This window comes from Lepisosteus platostomus, chromosome 5 (assembly GCF_059453375.1).
Source record: "Lepisosteus platostomus isolate fLepPlt1 chromosome 5, fLepPlt1.hap1, whole genome shotgun sequence".
NCBI classification, from domain to species: domain Eukaryota; kingdom Metazoa; phylum Chordata; class Actinopteri; order Semionotiformes; family Lepisosteidae; genus Lepisosteus; species Lepisosteus platostomus.
The window spans coordinates 44,644,811-44,665,084 of NC_142615.1; positions in this window are offsets into that span (position 1 = coordinate 44,644,811).

A 20,274-nucleotide genomic window follows, 5' to 3' on the forward strand; every position below is an offset into this window, starting at 1 on the left:
GGGGGAAAACAGGTGTAAAAGAGATCTAACTCACACCACACTGAACTTCTTTGTTCTTCGTCCGTACATCTCCCCAAATCCGTTCCGCAATCCGTTGCCAGTATCCTTAAACGATCCAAATTCCAAAGTCTGTATGTCCACACTACTCCGCGCCGTATCCAAGCCGTTATCCATAATCTTATTCAAAAACCGTATCCAATTGTCCATTATTCTTAAATTCCTTCCAGCACACTCCTAAATCTCTCCTTCTTATCTAAACACTTTCACCTTATCGGCTTCCGCGCCGGCTCATCGCTTCTGGGGCATTTATATCCTGTTTCCTGATGTAGTTCAGCTGTGTCTCCTTGTTTCGCTGCATAGGCTTTTCCCAATAGCGGGTCAGCTGGTTATCCCGGGTGGCCATCTTGCCCAGGTCTATATTGAGTATTTTCAGTGTTTCATTCCAGAAATACCAGTTATAAATGACCCTTCCCTGGGTCCTCTTACAATGATCACAACTGATTTTTCTAAAGTCTGCTGTTCTTGTCGTGTTTTATCAGTGTTTTGCGAGTGATCTCCAATATCCTCTAAATCCAACCATTAAGTTTGTTTTTACAGCAGTGAAACGATAAAAAAACACTTCTGATAGCACAGGGTTATCTCTTAGACTGTTTCAGGAAGTTCTACAATTTAGTGGTCCTGTAGCTAAAGACACTGCCCCCAGCAGTTATTTTGTAATTTCTAGGGTCCACTATCTAACTGCTGTGCTCTGCTTGGTCTGTTTTTACCAGATCACTTAAATAAAGGGGCGGTAGACCCTTTAGTGTTTTGTGGAGCAGAAGAAATGCTTTAAAGTCTGTATTGTTTTTTTTAATTCAAGTTGAGAAAGAGAGAGATTGCAAAGAAAGAGATGTGTTACACAGACTGGGCAAGACATCACCTTGCCTGAGCAGCTTCTTGTACTGTATTACCTGCAGGCCTTTCTCCACCTGAAGCACCTGCAGCACCCAGGGGTGGTAAAGAACATGAGAGTAAGGATACTTTCATACAACAAAAGTAAGAAATTACATATATGGGATTTTTACAGTTTGGTGTATTCATTTTTATTTTCTCGCTATTACAGGTCGAGGAATGGGTGCAAAGAAAAAGTTGTTTCAACAAGTGGGCACAAAAATGGTCATAATTGCTGTTAAAGAGCACACAACCTAAAACAGCAGCTGGCTTCCTTTACATTTAGTGAAGAAGGGGAACATGCAAGTTGATGGCTACATTGATATACCCATCCACTCGATTCAGGATTGTGGTAGAGCTGGAACTATCCTGGCAAGCAGTGGATGCAAAGCACTGCATCGCCCATAATGTGACACCAGTCCATCACAGGACTCACTCACACCATGGCCAATTTTCATAGAAGCCCATTAAAATCCATGTTAATACAGAACAAAAGACCTCCACTTGCATAGCTCCAATCATGTATAGTATTTAAGAAAATCTGGAATGTACCTTAATTGCATTTTATTTGTGTTTTATCAGCCGTTTCATCTTTACTTCACTAAACTATGCTGTAATTCCCAGGTCAGCAGCTGTGAAAGGAGACAAAGAAGATGGACTGGTCAGCCAATGTATCAACAGTGTCGAAGTGCTAGAGAAGTGGAAGCCCAACACAGGACTGCCACCAAATGACATGCAAATTTAAAAGTTGATAAAGTATCAAATCTGGGAAGGCCTGAGCATCAGTGACGATCCTTTGAAGGGGAAGAAGTTTGTGACTTCCAGGTGTTTCCAGAAGGGAGAGGTGGTGTGTGATTACAATGGCAAGGTCATCACAAAGACAACTGCTGAAGCTCACAGATGACAGAGGGAGAGATGAGATGTCTTTTCTTTTCAGATGAACCTGCACAAAAACTGTGCATTGATGCTCATGAAAAACACTGAGCCTGCCTCCCGGATAAGGAGGCAAATCGGAAGATGGATAAATCCATCAAAGAGAAAAGACAATGTTAGGGCTATAAGAAAGTCAAATATAATCAACGAACAGCCTGTCATAATTCTGTCTGTGACAAAAAGGGTCATTGTTGAGGGGAGAAGAGCTCCTCTGTAAAGTGCATATTTTGAAGATATTCATTTTCTTGTACCTTGGAATTAATGTAAAAATTATGTTTGTGTTAATGTCTTGAAAATAGCATTTCTCATTCTAATCAGCAAGGATATAAAGAAGGGATATGGGACTACTAAAAAGATACATGATTTTCAGAAGAGTATAGAAGGCAGATAACTATCCCACTCAATTGTTACTGCAAAGAAATGCCACAGTGTAAACAAAAAGGTGAACCATTCTTGAAATGTATTGATAGAATCTGAATAGCACAGCATTCCCAGACCAGGCACTGGAGTTTCCTGCAGTGTTAGATGGGTAGTCTCTTGATAAGAGAGACATCTACAGTACTGGACTTCATGAACGACACCTTTCCAATTCATCGAGAAGAGAGCCCACAAGATGAGTCTAGAGAACAATTTCTTATAATATTAGTGGTAGTTTCTGAATAGATTAAGGACAACATAGTTGTAGAGCTATCTTGCAACTTCTTAAAAGTTGTAAAAGTGATTACCATATTGCCAGTGGTTTATATTTAAAACCTAAAGATTTAAAATTGAATCTTTCTTAAACAAAGGACATTTTTCACAGGAACAGCAGCCTAAATCAGTTGATGACTGTAAATATGACAAGCTAGTGATACATTTTAAAGTGCAAAACAAAGTTGTATTGTTTTGGTTTTGTCTTCAACATCATACTAATAGGCATTTTATTTTTAAAGCAGCCGTCTGCCCTTCACCACCAGCCAGGATGCCACGAGGTACATGAGATGACCCAGAGTACTTAATGATGCAGAGAAGAGCATATGGAGGAAAAAAAAGATGACAAGAAATATCCATTAACGTGCATATAGAAGCCAGAAGATGGGTGGTCAGCATTTCAAGAGTGGACAATGGAGGTTGAATTCAAGTTTTAACAGTGATTCTCTATAGGAACAAGTAATAGGTTTATTCCATGCTGAAAAAAAGAAGAAAGAGAACACAACGTTTCGGCCGTGGAGCCTTCTTCAGGTGTGAGAGAGACAGGGCAGTAGGCAAAGGTAAAGTAGCGGGAGAACAAAGGTTGGGAGGGAGGAGGAGTGAGAGGCGGGAGCAGGGGACAGAAAGAGAGGCCAATCAAGAGGTGTGAAGTCAGAATGGGTGCAGAGAGGTGTGAAATGAAACTTCCAATGAATGGAGAAAATTTAAAAGAACAGTAGTCTGTCGTTAAGGGAAGGGAGAATGTGTGATCCTAACTGCAGAATAATTTTAGTTTCGGTGGTCTTTCTGATGTATGAGTTCGGAAAACCGTCTTTGAGAACACAGACGGAGAGATTAGTGTGGTCGTGGCCGTCAGAGGTGAAATGAGAAACAATGGGCTTGGAGAGATCTTTAATCTTCACAGCCCTGACGTGTTCTCTGAAGCGGTCTCCGAGTCTCCTTCCTGTTTCTCCAATGTAGATGGCTGGGCATTTACTGCAAGAGATACAGTAAATAAGGTTGCTGGAGGTACAAGATGCTGTCTGGGTGATCCGGAATTGTCCTGAGGGGCCTTGAATGAGTGTGGTGGTGGCTGTGTACTTGCAGGTGATACAGCGAGCTCTGTTGCAAGGGAAAGTGCCTGGTGTGGATGGTTGTTGAGGGCGGTCAAGGGAGCTGTGAACAAGGAGGTTACGCAGATTAGGTGGTCGGCGATATGAGATGATAGGGCGATCAGAAAAGAGGGCCCCAATGGAGGGATCATCCTGTGGGATGGAAAAATTCTGGTTAATGGTCCTGGGGATAGGAAGTGTGTTAGGGTGGTAAGGAAGCACCAAGGGAATGCGGTTGTTACGGCGGGAGTTCCTGATCGGGTTGATGGTCCGGGGGGTGTTTTTGGCTCGGGCAAGGGCCCTGTCAATCACACTGCTGGGATATCCTCTGTTGATAAAAAATGAGTACATTTCGAGGGCTTGGTTCTCGAAGTCGATGTCGTCGCTGCATAGTCTTCGTAACCTAAGGAACTGTGAAAAAGGAAGAGAGTTTTTAGTGTGGTTGGGGTGAAATGCTACCTCACACAGCTACCTCCTGTACAGCTCATTTCACCCCAACCACACTAAAAACTCTCTTCCTTTTTCACAGTTCCTTAGGTTACGACGACTATGCAGCGACGACATCGACTTCGAGAACCAAGCCCTCGAAATGTACACATTTTTTATCAACAGAGGATACCCCAGCAGTGTGATTGACAGGGCCCTTGCCCGAGCCAAAAACACCCCCCGGACCATCAACCCGATCAGGAACTCCCGCCGTAACAACCGCATTCCCTTGGTGCTTCCTTACCACCCTAACACACTTCCTATCCCCAGGACCATTAACCAGAATTTTTCCATCCTACAGGATGATCCCTCCATTGGGGCCCTCTTTTCTGATCGCCCTATCATCTCATATCGCCGACCACCTAATCTGCGTAACCTCCTTGTTCACAGCTCCCTTGACCGCCCTCAACAACCATCCACACCAGGCACTTTCCCTTGCAACAGAGCTCGCTGTATCACCTGCAAGTACACAGCCACCACCACACTCATTCAAGGCCCCTCAGGACAATTCCGGATCACCCAGACAGCATCTTGTACCTCCAGCAACCTTATTTACTGTATCTCTTGCAGTAAATGCCCAGCCATCTACATTGGAGAAACAGGAAGGAGACTCGGAGACCGCTTCAGAGAACACGTCAGGGCTGTGAAGATTAAAGATCTCTCCAAGCCCATTGTTTCTCATTTCACCTCTGACGGCCACGGCCACACTAATCTCTCCGTCTGTGTTCTCAAAGACGGTTTTCCGAACTCATACATCAGAAAGACCACCGAAACTAAAATTATTCTGCAGTTAGGATCACACATTCTCCCTTCCCTTAACGACAGATTACTGTTCTTTTAAATTTTCTCCATTCATTGGAAGTTTCATTTCACACCTCTCTGCACCCATTCTGACTTCACACCTCTTGATTGGCCTCTCTTTCTGTCCCCTGCTCCCGCCTCTCACTCCTCCTCCCTCCCAACCTTTGTTCTCCCGCTACTTTACCTTTGCCTACTGCCCTGTCTCTCTCACACCTGAAGAAGGCTCCACGGCTGAAACGCTGTGATTCTCTATGTTTGGCATCAACACAAATCATATTCATATGCTCACATTATTCATTTGTACAAAGTGCCTGATATTCATTACAGGCCACGTTCCCAGGAGTACACACAACCCAGCCAGAACGTGGCTAGCTGAAGTGCAGCAGACTACAGGGAAAGTACTCTTGTCCACACGGATGTCTCTGCTCTGAAAACCAGTGGATAAAGGTATCTGACGGTCTGTTCTCAGCTGTTGATTTTGTGAAAAATATTGAATATGAAAGATTGAAGTGTGACCATTCAATGAAGTTCAGACATAAGTAATATGTTGAGAAGCTAGATCTGTTCTACTAATAGCTGTAATACCTTAATATTGTACTGTTTGCTCTGGTTTTCAGACATCAGTCCAAGATCATTGGTGGGTTAATTGGTTTCTGGTAAAATTGGCCCTAAGTGTGAGTGTGTGTCTTTACATTTCTATCTGGCATCCTCAAAAGATGGTTTTGTTTCCTTTCTTAATTGCTCTTGATTACTAGAGTTTATTTGGCATGATACATTTGTGATGAATGCTTTTTCTTTGTGAATAGTCTTATTTTAACCTACATAATGTCAATGAGTTAGTACCTTAAAGAACAAGCAGTAAAAGAAATGATATTTCAGGTTTATTAGCTAAAGTTTTTATAAGTGAACTGAGATCCCTTTACAGTGCAGAGACCCATCTTTAATATGCTGTGTGTGCTCATAATGGACTTGAAATTTGTTTTTGTCACAATGTAAAGGTATAATAAATAGATAATATACTCTATTTATCAAGACTTCACTATTTTAATTCCATACTCCCATTGACTGCTTTGGAATGCATTCCTTACAATTTTCCTAAATAATCATTGTCTCACAGAGAAGACCTGGGTGACATAACAGGGGTCAGGGCTGTGTTGACTGGAGGTTTGTGTAGACTGGCCATTGTCTATGTGAGACTGTGGGATCACTAGGGGTCCCCCCCCCCCAACACCTGTAACATTGTCAAGTGGTATAATTACCTACAAAAGCTAAAGTTTCCTCCATTAAGGGGTCACTATTTGTTACATTCTGGCGGAACAAGAGACAAGATAAACCTCTCACTGTCACTGACAGAGCAGTCCGGGACACTCTATGCTAGATTGGACTGTTGTCTTTGGAAGATGGGGTCACAGGTGATGAAATAGACCACAGTGGCAGTCCTGCCTAGCTGTTATATCACTGACAGACGCACCCACACATTGAGAAGAGAGCACTGGTTTCTGTGCAGAAAGCAGAACAACTCACTTTAACTGGTCAATTAGGTCTAATTGTTATGGGTTCGGTAATAGGGACCGAACCAGTGAGTGAACCCACTTGGAGGAGCAAACAAAACCAAGTCGGTAATCCGAAAGCAAACCGTAATCGTAGGAACGAGCCGAGAGTCCAGGGGAAGCCAGAAATCCGAAAGGGAACGAGTACCGAAGCCGATGCGAGATCCGAAGTCGTAGTTCGTAGAGCAATCCGAGAATCCAGGGGTAGTCAGTAATCCAAACAGAGCGAAAGTAACCAATCCAAGCCGAGATCCGAAAAGCCGAAGTCCAAAGGGAAAAACCGCAAACCGAAAGCCGAGATGAACACAGAGTAGAAGTAGCGCAACCAGGAAGCTCGAAAGGGAAAACCAATACTGAGCAACGAGGTAGGGAAGGACAGGTGTTTAAGTAGGATGAGACGGGGGTGTGGTGGTGAATGGGAAAACTGATAGGTGAACTGATGGATAGGGGCTATGCCTATTTCTGCCTCCTCCATTGCCGGGAGGCAGGGATCGTAACACTAATGAGTTTTATTGCCCTTGACATCTAACTTACTCCAGCCCCCCTTGTGGAAACAACCCCTAATTACTGTTCATGAGTTCCTGGCCAAACTTGTTCCCAGTGGAACCAACCTGGAGCAGCAGAACAGAGGTTTTTGTTTCTTTAAGTTGTCTGCTGTTGTAAAACAAGTCATCCCTTAGGAATAAAAACTCTCCCTCTAGTCTGGTTGCTATCTCCTTTATTTGCCCTATATTCCCAGGGCAAAGCAGCTGAGTGATCAAAAGCTGAACTGCAAGGAGCTGAATTTCACACTGGGTTACAACAGACCCTGGTGGGAGAATGGGCAGGAGAGGGCCGGTTGTGCTCCTGAACTAGTCCCCTCCTCTCCTACTCTCGTATTTGCATCACAGTCTATAAACTTTAGCCCTATTGCTTTTCTTCCAGTTCATTTTTTTTAATACAGCTCGTGAATTATGTATACTCTTCTGAAGTATCAAGAAAGCACTCTTATCTTTATTTCACGTACAGTATACAACAGACTGCTTGATAGTAACCACAACTCCAATAACTTTAACTAGAGGAAGAAACCCAGCTTCTGCTCAAAAGGAAAAAAAACATTGAAATCATAAATCTCCAACACTGGCTGGAGACTCTGTGTGTCCGTGCTCAGCGGTTATATAGGACAGGACTCAGCGCGCAGCAGGTGCGGCTCATTGCTCTACGCTCCCCGTGCGGAATGCACGTCTCCTCCTTCCAGACTCGTAACACCGCTGCATACTGTACATCCCTCTTAAATCCCAGAAACACAGAAACTCCGGGGTTTCTGTGAGTCAGTACTGGGTTTCTCTGTTCGAGATTACAAGCAGAAACCAAAAAAGCGCTGAAAGTAGGAAGTTATTTCTGTTCGTAGGCATAAACGTGTAAAAATACATTTTCTGATTCCTAAAACCCTAATAAAATCCATCTAAGTCTCCCTTTCGTTCCCAATGCACATAACTGAATATAAACCAGTCAAGTTCAGGTACTTTTCTGATGTACAGTATCTGAATAGTTCTGGCGCGGCTGTTGTAACAAAGATACTTACGAACTTTTTTTTCATACGAGCTCTTGCCGTTTTTAAAATGAATATTTTTTTGAATTAGCTAAATCACACGAAACACCAGCATCACTTATCGTAAGCATCTGACCAATTACATTGCTGAATGTTAAACCCATTTAGTCTTATATTTATTTTATTTATTTATTTTTATTTATTTTTAACTTGTTTTATTTTTTTTAAATTACACACCTGTTAACGTAGTCCGGATCGCGGTCACCGAGGACCACTCCTGTCTCCCCAGATGACACTTTTTATTTTTAAGATAAACGCGAGATAAACGTTTGTTTGAAACCGCTCCACAAATTTTCTCACATGCACGTATTCTCCAATATTACCACAACAAAACCATAAAGTTTGTTTCCACAGACATGACACTATTATGCAATAAACCAATAAATTAATGAACTAGCAGAATCCCAAAACACATGGCAACCCGGCAAGCACAGCATGTCAATATCATACATTTTTACCAACAAAACCGCAAAAGCAAAAACCAGCAAATATATATATATCCCATGTTTTTACCTTATTCTGGAGCATGATATATATCCAAAATAACCCAGACTAGTTTATCTCAAGAGCTAGAGACTAGTAAACGTTATTGATTACGTAGTAAATGTTTGAAGAACGAGCGCCAGAAATAAGGTGATTTGATTGGTAAAAACCGCTGTCATTCTTTGTATTTTCAGCCATTCAGAGCCCTTAGGGGGTGAGACTTCCTCTAGAAGCTTCAGGCTGCATTTTTAGCTGTCAATCATTGACTCAGAAGGGATAATCAATCAGTTTTTTATCAGTTTCTTATCAGTGCTCCTTTTTTTCACACCAGAAGGCAACTCTGAGGTTATTTTTCATTGCATAACAGCAGATAAAGGCTCTCTAGCAGTGTCTTAAGGTTTTTATAGCAATTGCAATGGTTTTTATTCTTATTTTTTCAATATTTTTATGATTTTTTATTAGAGGCGTGAAATTTCATTCCAGGTCCAGTCTTCACAAAACATGATGTATAATTTTTTCTAATTGATCAATTTGTCCCAAATTTTATCCAAGCTAGTAGCCACCTAGAACAAGGTTTTCAAATCATTCCCAGGCCCTTGACATGCATATAGTTGAAAAATCTGACATCTGAAGACCAAAAAAAAAATGTTCGCCAGCTTTTTTTTTTGTTTTTTTTTTTCATATGTTTGTCTGCTGAGTGGACACATTAAGAAATTTGACTATTCACACTCAAAGCCAAGGGGGCTAGCTTCAATTTAAGACCTGAACCAGGCTCCTGCTATGTTCTGCTGCAGAGATATAACAAATGTTTAAGGGGAGGAAATTCCAGGCAGACATTGGCTAAATATGTCACTGGTAGTAAAAGGTATTTTTAGCATATTGTAAGAGGATTTTTTGCAAACATTTTATTTTTTAAATCACATGAAACACAATCAACCCATTGTAACTTCACATTGATAATTCCTGAGCTTTATAACTGTGTATTATTTCTTTTTACCTTGTTTTAATATTTTTTTATTATTTTTTGCATTTTACAGAGCTTTTTAATATATTGTGAGCATTTTAGTGTCATTTTAAAATAGGACTATCAATGCTCCTGACTTTTAAACCTGTATTTATTCTGACATTATTCTCTCCACCTGCAGATGAGGGAGGTATTTGATTTTAAATTTGTTGATTTGGGGGGAAAATATACATTAATTTCCTTATATGTACCACCAGTGGGAAACTTGGCATTTTTGGATGAATTGCAAACATATGAAAAAAAAAACAAAAAAAAAACCAAAAAACAAAAAAACAAAAAAAGCTGGCGAAGCTGGCGAACATTTTTTGGATGAATTGCAATCTTTACTGCAAGGCCTTCAGACTGATATAGAAATAACTGGAGATTTAAATGACACATTTGATAAATCAGACAGGAACAGCATAACATCTAAAATGGCAAAACCCTCTAAAGTACTGAAAAATTTCCGGCACTTTCATAATAAATAAAATTTAATTTAAAGCATAAAATTTGCTTTAAAAAGAAAACCACAATTTTTACAATATCATATTTCAATATTGGCGTTCAGATGAAGAATTTGAGGATTTGAATATCAATGGAGAGTACATTGATTTTGGGACAATGTTTGCATCTGAATAATCCTTCCTCCTGGAAAGAAGGAAAAAAAAAGTTTTGAGTCTCAGTCTTCAGGATCCCCCCCAAAAAACGTGCAAATTTGTTTCCTATGTATTTTGGATAAAGATATAACTCTCATAGAAGATACATTTTATCAGTTGAATGCAGTCGATACTTTCGACTTTTTATATGATGATAGGACCTACATTTAGGGCTCAGTACTGATAACACTGCTGCTATTGATGGAGTAGAAATATCTGGCAGTTTTTTTTTTCTGAGGCAAGTAGTCCTAGAACACCTCCTATAAAAATGGTAAGATTCAGAGCAAGAAATATTTTTCCACCTCACCTAATGCTATTGCATTAACGAGGCTGAAGTTGGCTTCTTATTCGCCAGCTGCTGCTTTGCGTTTTTCGTTCCATATTAAATGCTGCTGCTGTGATGTTATGTCGTCTTTCGCCTGTAGATGGCTCTCTACAGTCATTTTTAAAAATACTTATCTGGATGTATTACTGTATATTTCCTCAGTAAAGGGGAATATGTAAGTAGAGACTGTCCAAATTGCATTTTTGTATGAAACACATTTCAGAAACACAACTCACAATAAAACAAACTGGCATGTTATACCACGAGTAAATAAGACAAAGGCAAAATGTAAATTCACTGGCACTTTCTGCATATTTTCCACGACCTTGCCTTCTGATCATAAAAAGACTCAAACTCTTGCATTTTACAAGAAATTTTAATATAGCAGTTTTAAATGGGACATTTAGAACATGGTATATGAGACTATATGGTTAACTGAGGATGAGCAGGGGGTGATCGAACCTACCTCCTGGTTATAAAAATGTCTAAAAGTTCTGACACAGATGTGTGAGAGACAATGGAAAAGACTATCAAAATCCTGAACTTCAGGACATTGTACTGTACCGTTTTTTAAATACAACCCTCTGAACATGGCATGAGAGAATACATTGTCAAATGGTAAATGCAATGTTTGCTATATTTCTAGGGCCCTCCCTCCTGATTTTAAAATCGTCTCATATTTCTGACATCAAGGTGTGAGACACAATATAACAGACTGTCAAAATCCTGAACTTCAGGACATTTTATGATACCATTTTAAAAATATGACCCTCTGAGCATGGCATGTGAGAAAATGGCATGTGAGAATGCATTGGGAAAAGGTGAATGCAATTTCTGCTGAATTGCTATGGCCCTCCCTCCTGATTACAAACTCGTCTCACAATTCTGACACTGAGGTGTGAGACACAATGTAACAGACACTATTAAATTGTGAAGTACAAGAGATTATACTGTTACGTTTTTTTTATATTGACCCTCTGGCATGTGAGGACTTGTAGTCAACAAAATAGCACACATTCTGCCAATTTGCTTTGTCCCTCCTTCCTCGTTACCAAAACATCTTAGTATACCGACACTAAGGTGAATGTCTCTAAATCCAGAAGTTAAGTTGTCAAAGTATATCGGAGTCAACCGATACTGATCAGGTTCTGCTGATGCTGAGCCCGCAGCCTTCACCATAAGGTCCAATTCCCCAAGCCTGCTGACCTTATATGTCCATCCCTTTGCAGTATAGAATGAAAAAAACTCCAAAAAGTTTCTCATCTGCATGTTGCAGAGCCTAACGCAACTCATACCAACAGTTGGGGTTTGATCCCTGCACGGGCTATTAGTTGAAAGACCATTGTAAATGACGTGTAACAGATTTATCCAGCTGGCTTTTATGTTTCATACTAAATTGCTATCTTGAAACCAAAATAATTAGAAATATGGAACACAACCGTTGTTCCCCATGAAGGAAAGCTGTTTTACACTGACGTCACTCCTTTTTATTTAATCCAGATTTTAAAAACAACTCCGACCTATCAAAGGAAAATGTTACACAAAAGTTGGAAAGCACACTCTGAATCCATCTGTATATTTGATTTCCGCAATCCGTTCAAGGCTGCCTATGTCAATCGTAAGTGTATAGATGAAACATTTAATATATTGTTCAGTTTAAAACAAAATGCTTTACTACTACAAGAGAGAAGTATAGTATGGGGTGTGGGTTCGAATCCCACTGCTGCTAGGTGCTTCTGTCGAGACCCCCTTTCAGCTGACTTCAGACGAAAGGGAGGGAACTGCTTTTTGGCAGTCTCTCGAGAATCTAAGCAAAGTGTTTAAAGATACTTTCTCAGCTTGACATCAAGGCACAAAACAAAAACCTTCTTGCGTCCTCTCAACCCAAAAGCGCTTTGCCACTTTTTGCGTTATGCAGGGAACGACATCTGCCCAGATCACTTTTGTGTCAATGCAAATCGTAGTGTGCCCTCCGTTTTAATGTTGGCTGTGATGGCGTGCTGCTTCTGTCTGTGAAACTTGAATGTTCTGCTTCTTCACACCAAATCGTCGGCGGGGGTTGAGCTTGTTAAATCTTTGCGCATAGCGCTCCTTTGGAAGTACTTTGTCCAAGTTCGAAAGCGATCGTGGGATTTACTTCATGCGTTCAAAAAGCATGCCTCGCACGACAGATTTAAATGGGGAATGGAGCCTGCTTCTTGCTGTTTTTCCTGTGGTTGCAGTTACAAAGTTGAATGCTTTCACATTCTGTTAACAGTATTCACTGGCTGAGCTTTATCAGTTGGTTCGAAAAGGAATCTGCTTCGGTTCCAGAAAAGTCATCTGTAGTGTGTTTTTTTCCGTGCCCATGGCAGTCTTTTAAAGCTGGTAGTAATGGCGGCGAAGTAAATTTTTTATCCTCTTTAAAAGAATAAGGACGGGCTGGGGCGAGCTCCATTTACCACTCTTTCAGCTAACCGCCGAACTCGCAAACTGATTAAACTGCAGAGCCACAGGCCCCTTGCTTTTCTCAATTCTCTGGGTCAGGGTGAAAAAAAGCTTTGCTGGTATTAGCTGGCCTGCTGGGAGTACCTCTTCTTCACTGATAAGCAAGATTTGTGTTTCATCTTTCGCAAGCTGTATAGATTTCTTTAAAAACAAGTTGTTCCAGAAAGGAAACGAACACTTGCATTCACCTGAATGCCCGTAAGGATAAATTATGTACAGTAAGACAGGAAGAAAGGCACCGCTGGGAATCGGACCCAGGATCTCCTGTTTACTAGACAGGCGCTTTAGCCAACTCAGTCACGGCACCGGCAAAGTGTTGTCCTTTGACAGCCACTTGGACACGTCTCAACTGCTCTGAGACATCTGCGTTCGGTGTGCACTGAGCCTGCTCGCCTTGCAAGTTGCCTCATTTACATGCGATAGCTCCACCACTAAGAGAAAGGATGAGAAATGGCTTTTATCTGGCACTTTTCATGTCAGAGGATCTCAATGTGCTTTCCGTGTACAAGAGGATGTCCAACTCATGTAGCTTAAGACACCTTAACACCTCTGGATAAAGTTTCATAGTGACTTTGTAGGTGACATTTTGCTAATGAGAATAAGGTTCGTAAGTGATCAATAACAGAACCAGAAAAAAATACCGGAAAGAAATTACCTGTCACGAAGAAAATTAATTGAATGAAGCCGAGACATAATTAGTAAATCGACATCAAGGAAATATTAATCACTTTACATGTTCTTTAGCTTTTTTATACATTATGTACAGTTTATGCTACATATTGCAATTTACTATATTAATATAATGATTAAAGCATTTATCATTACATTTTCATTAAAAGTAAGGTAAATATACCAAAATATAACAACAGAACTCTACAGTCCTAACCTAAAAATGCTGGCGATTTATCATTTTTGCGAAAGTTCAAGATTGGCAAAAAATCTGTGTGTAATTTTAAAACATTTTAGCTGAGGATACCAGTTCCATGGATGAATATGTTGGTCATTATTGGACATTCCCAGTGATATTGACTTAAGTACTCAATTGTTTACTTATTGTAGTTCGACCTGTTTTCGCTGAGATTACGCCACAGAAAGTCACAGACATTGCATTTCTCCATTTGTGGGTTTTTATTAAAGAAAATAAACCGCTGGAACTATCTTCACAGATAGAAGTTTTTCCTCAGCCCTGATGATCATGAACTGTACTTCATGTTTCACAACTTGCATGGATTTCTTGAAAAAAAAAGTTGAGAAAGGAAAAGGATACTTGTATTAAACTAGATCAAGACATTATCTGACTGTATTGGTTGTTCACTTATATTACTACACAAAAAAACAATAAGATATGTGGTTTTGGTTACTGCATTTTTTACTAGAACTTACTCTGACTTATCAGTAACTTTTAGATCAATGCGCACACACAGAAAAGGATAAAGATCCAAAAATGGTTCTTTCAATCACAGATGTATAACAAAGACATAAAAGTTGCTAAAAACTGAGCATCCATCAAGTTCTGCTACAGTTCTCAGTGGGTGGTCTTTATCAAATGGCTTGGAAAGGTGCACTGTGTTTCAGCTTGGGAAAAATCATCAGCAGTGTCGTTTTTGTTCTCTGTGTGTATAGCTGTCTTTAAAACCATGTAAAATCATGAATGCATTGATTTCTTAAACTAACAAGGGTCCGTTTTCAACCTGCCATAAGCATTCCAAATAATGGATTGACTGCGGGGGAAAAGGCAACAAACAACTGAGAGTTGTTAAAGCTTTCAGGGTTCTGTACCAGCTAGTGTGTGTGCAGACATCGCTCAGAATCCTGTCTGATTCTCCCTAATTCAGTTTTCGAGTAAAAGTCAGAGAAAGATTGCTTGCAACACTAGATGACCTCACGCTGACAAGGCTATTCAAATAGCGTTTCAAATGGAGACCGCTGCTGCCTTGTCCTCTACACTAGCATGCTGCCCTACTCCTTCACCTGCACTCACTGCCGGCCATGTGGAGTAGCCGCAGCGGCTGGACAGCCAGGACTCGCTCACACAAGACCCAGACATGCTGCACACGCAGCAGCTGTGTGAGTCTCCTCCCAGGTGCTGCGGGAATTGCAGTTCACCCTCTCACACCACCGGGGCGGTGCCCAGACCTCCGTGGTGAGGTCACCGCCAAACTTCAGAGGCTCCAGGAAGGGGACATCATTGAACCGGTCAACACCTCCCCATGGATGTCCAATCTGTTGGTTGCGAAGAAGAGTCCAGGGGTTTGCAAGTCTGCGTGGACCTGTAAGCAGTAAACAAAGCTGTCATACCAGATAAGTACCCACTCTCCACAGTGGAAGAGCTCACCTCACAGTTCTCGGGTTCCACTGTATTTACGAAATTGGATCTTCGTCAGTCCTATCTCTAGATTCCTCTTCACCCTGCCAGTTGAAACTTGACAGCTGTCATCACACACATTGGTGTCTTCCGACTGAGCTCTGCCCCCAGCTTTTTCAGAAAGTGATGTCGACTATCTTTGCTGGAATCCCAGGAATGGTCATCTGTCTCTATGACAGCCATCTTGCCAGCCATGAAGAGCACCACCACCACCACCTCACCCTCAATGGAGAGATGTGGCCACTGATGCCATCGGATTTGTAGGTTTTTGCCTCTCAGCTGCCGGCCTCACCCCACTCCAGTTCAACATCGATACCATTCATTACATCCCAGAACCTACCACACCAGCTCAGGTCACCTCCTTCCTTGGGATGACTGCCTACTACCTCCAGTTTCCTCCATACTACTCAGCCACTACAGCCCCACTGCGGCAGCTACTGCAAAAGGATGCCCCTTCGGTTTGGATGCCTGCCTGCTCTGAAGCCATCAGCTCACCTCACCGCCTGTCCTGGCACACTTCGACCTCTCCAGCCCCACCTTCATCACCAGTGACGCCTCCAGCACTGCTGTGGGAGCTGTACTGTCCCATCTTCACAATGGGGTGAAACAACCTATCACCAACCTATTCACCTCCTGGGCTCTCAGTCCAACTGAACAGAAGTAGTCTGAGAGGCCCTGGCCTGCGTCTGGGCATGTGAGATGTGGCACATGTATTTGAATGGTTGTACATTTACACTACAGATGGACCACCAGGCCCTCACTGTGCTGCTCGCCACTTCAGGAATAGGACATTGACCACTCAGACTCCACCACTGGTCTGAGAGGCTCTATCAATACTATTTTACACTAAAGTTCACTCCAGGATGTGAAAATGCAGTTGCAGATCTACTGTCCCGCTCCTTTCTAACCTGCCTGGAGGCCGTTATTCAGACACACTCGAGTCCGACCTCATCCAGATGCTCCACACTCCACTTCAGGCCACACTCACTCCAGGACCTACAAAGGGCCTCAGAACAGGACCCAGTGCTCTCCCAGCTGTGCACCTTTATACGCCTGGGCTGGCCCTCCAAAGTCTCTGCTGATCTGGGCCCCTTCCTTCATGTCAAAGACGAGCTCTCTTGCTGGAATGACTCCAGTGTTGCCCAGGGGACCTGTATGGTTATTCTAGCCAGTCTCCAAGTATGTGTCCTACACATGAAGGCCATCTGGGCATTGTTAAGGTCAAACAATGTTGCCAGGATCTCGTGTGGTGGCCAGGAATCGATCGTGATTTAGAGACACTGATCAGAAACTGTGGGGCCTGCCTCCTCTGCCACCTCTTCAGCCCCTGGGATCACCTCCAGGTGGACATCTGTGGGGAGCTACATGGTGTCCTGCTCCAAAAGCACTTCCTCATAGTGGTCTATGACCTACATACAAAATGGCCAGAAGTAGCCTCCACAGGATCAGTCACAACTCAGGCATTCACAGACTTCCTGGAATCCCTCTTTGCCTGCTGGGGGCTGCCAACTGTCTTCACCTCAGACAACAGGCCACAGTTTGTGTCTGGAGAGTTTGGGTCTCTGTGTTCTACAACCCAAAGGTGAATGGGGATGTGGAACGACTCAATCAGACTCTCAAAAATCAGAGCCCACCTGTCTGAGGGCTGTTCCTTCTCAGCCGTGCTCCTCTGCACTCTCACTACAGGGCCACACAGCATGCCATGACTGGCAGCTCACCAGCCTTCCTCATGCTCGGTCATGAGCTACAAACACCGCTGGACAGGCATACCCCTCCAGTGCGCACCCACAGCAGGATGGCAGAACAACCGCAGCAGATGAAAAGGTGGTATGACAGGTCACATAGAGTGAAGCTGCCTGGAATCACTGTGCAGGATTGGGTCCAGACCAGGAGACCCAAGCATGAGTACAAGCTCCAGTCTTTTAGTCTTCTCCTTTACAGGCCACAGAGCAGCTGGGTCCTGCCACCTTCCGCCTCTCTGATGGGTCATGCTAGTACACCACCTCCACCTCCAAAGCTATTGTTGAGACTGAAGGTGCCCCAACTAGACTCCCAGACGAGGTCGACACCCCTGTGGAGCCCTCCGTTCCTGTGAGAGAACAGTCCATATCCCCTTCTCCATGGCCAGACAGTCTTAAAAACTTTATAACTGACTTTTAATTGCTTTTGTTGTGCTTACCAGCCTACTTTAGGAAGTCTGGAACAACTAAGATTGTTTCATTTTCAGAAAGGGAATGTTATTCATTTCGGGTGAAGACACTTTTGCATTTTTTCTGTTACCACTTTATGGCACTTAGGTTTGTGCAGCTCTGTGACAGGAGCTATGCACAATAAAGACCAGATGTCCACGAAATCTGTCCCCCTCAGTTGCTGGTTTCCACGGTGTAACAAAACTATCACAGGGAAATGTTTCATCAGAATTATTTTATTAGAATACAAGTAAATCTTATCATTACCTATGTACTTTCTTAAATTCTTACAGGCAAGTTGTTTTTAAAGAAAACACTATTGTAAAATATTCTTTAAAAAGACAGGAGTTATTATTTTGAGTTTACAGATCATTCAGCTTTTAAAACCCGAACTGGAAAGTAGAACTGTGAGTTGCAGTGGGCTGTCAGTTGTGAGTTGCAGGGTGAGGTTACTGCAGGCTCCTGGATACAACTAACATACTATACATACATACATACTATAACATACTATACAACAGGATATGAGTACAGAAACAATAAAATCTCCTATACCATTCTAGATCTCTAGATCTCTAGTGACATTTGTCCCTTCTTCTTTTCAGATCCAGCCACCCTTCCATCCAGCAGAGCTCCCCTCCTCCCTCAGTCTATGGAAGGCCTGAAGGTGTTCCTCCTTATCACACAGTGACCGTTCAGCAGTAATTCTGTTAACTCCACCATCCAATACTCTATAAGAGGTGACCATGATTTCAGGAAATATCTTTCAGTTCCCTTCAGAACTGCACTAAGCCTTTCATGGAGCAATACACTAAAACATTCTCTAAACCAAAGTGTAACAGATGTGTTTTTCTTCTTTCTGATGATTAAGATACATTTCTTAGCTGACAGAAATTTATTTTAATCAACACAGCTGATTAGAAGGTAGGCCAAGGGTAGAGAGGCCAGGCTCCTTTATTTTAACATGAAAACCACCCCTCAGGTCCTGGGAAATAAAACCTCAGAAACATGAAAATAATCTGCAGTCTCAATAATAATGAATGTTTCGAGTTTGCTGCAGAATTGTACACATAAAGGGGCATCCTTCACTCTGTTTAAAGAAAGGTTGTGGTATGTAATCTCTGTAATAACATAAATATTGGGTTTTCCTTAATCGATTGCATGTAAACATTCATCAGACATTCATACCTGAGATCCCTTGCCCATTTATGAACTCATTTAGTCACATTACCTGTGTGTTACAAGTGTGTATAACACAGAGCAGAAGGAAGAAACAAAATGTGAAATTTTTATTCTTCCTAATGAAATTTCCTACATCGCTACAAGGAGAAATATCAGGGGATGCAGGCATCTACATCGTGACGAAGTGTCATGTGTGCAGAAAACCCAACAACGTTCTTGCAGAAGATTAAATTGTGATTGTAGTTGCTGAAAACACATTAAGATGCCATCCTCAAATAAATAAATCCCCAATCATGTGTATAACGTTTTTTTATACTATGTCTTAAAGATTCCCAAAGTTAGTTAATATGTTCATCAATCTTTCTTTAACATAAGAATGAAATGAAACCCACAATGACCAGGACAGACAAGCCCAGTTGTAAAATAGTTTGTCTGACAAGCCAAGACCACCCCTCTCTACAAGCAGCTGAAAGAAACTCAGCTTGTGTCTGGGCCTCTCACCTCATCAAATACACCTGGCATGTGGTTGTCAGTGATAACCCTCCTGGTCAGCCACATGGAGAGCAATGCATAAAAGACTTGATAATAATAATAAATATTTTATATAGAGCTTTTGAAGGTGGCTTCTCAAAGTGCTTTACAGAATGACAACAACAAAAAAATACACAAGACATACATAATGAAAACACACAATGAGAGGAGATGTTGGCACTGAAGGTACACCAAGACTTTCATTTGAACTAAACTGATCTGGCCCAGAAGGGAAAGAGGGAGATTATGCCAGAGTTCCAAGTGATTTTGGACATTTAGGATTATTGCTGCAATGTTTAGTTTCCCTAATTCTCTAAGGTTGGGTGAATTTAATCCATTTAAATGGAACATTCGGAAAGGACTCCGAAGTGTTGTTGGATCCATCTACAGAAACAGCCTCAAGATTTACTGTAATTCATTTTATCATCTGAAATGGAGTTAAATTCAGTAATGACCACCAGGACAGCTGAGACAGATGAAGACGGAAACAATAAAACAATGTCCACACAAAGGGAGAAGTTATGCGTCACGTCACCATGTTTTATGCCTTTTCTATCCCCAAGTAGTCCAATAGTTTCTGCTACTGGCTTGGCTGATTATGTTTTTAAGCAAAACAACTAGAAATGTATCAAACATATTTTTCACAAATCCTACAAATAAAAGATTAAGATTTCACTCCTGTGAAAAATGTAATGGTTCGATTTAGAGAATACTGGAGTCAATAGCATAAGCAATACTTTGTTTACCATTTACAAATATATTATGGTGACATGATAACAAGGTTTAACTTGGGAGTATTGTAATTTTGAAACCTTGATCAGACACTGTACAAATGTAAGCACCAGTGAGTTCTGCTAAGAGGCCTTAGACCTCAAATACTGATTTACTTCATGATCAAGTCATGCCACAATAGATTAGAAAAGAGACAGAGACTTAATTTTAAGGAAATCATTGTGCAACTCCACATTTCTGTGCATTGCATTA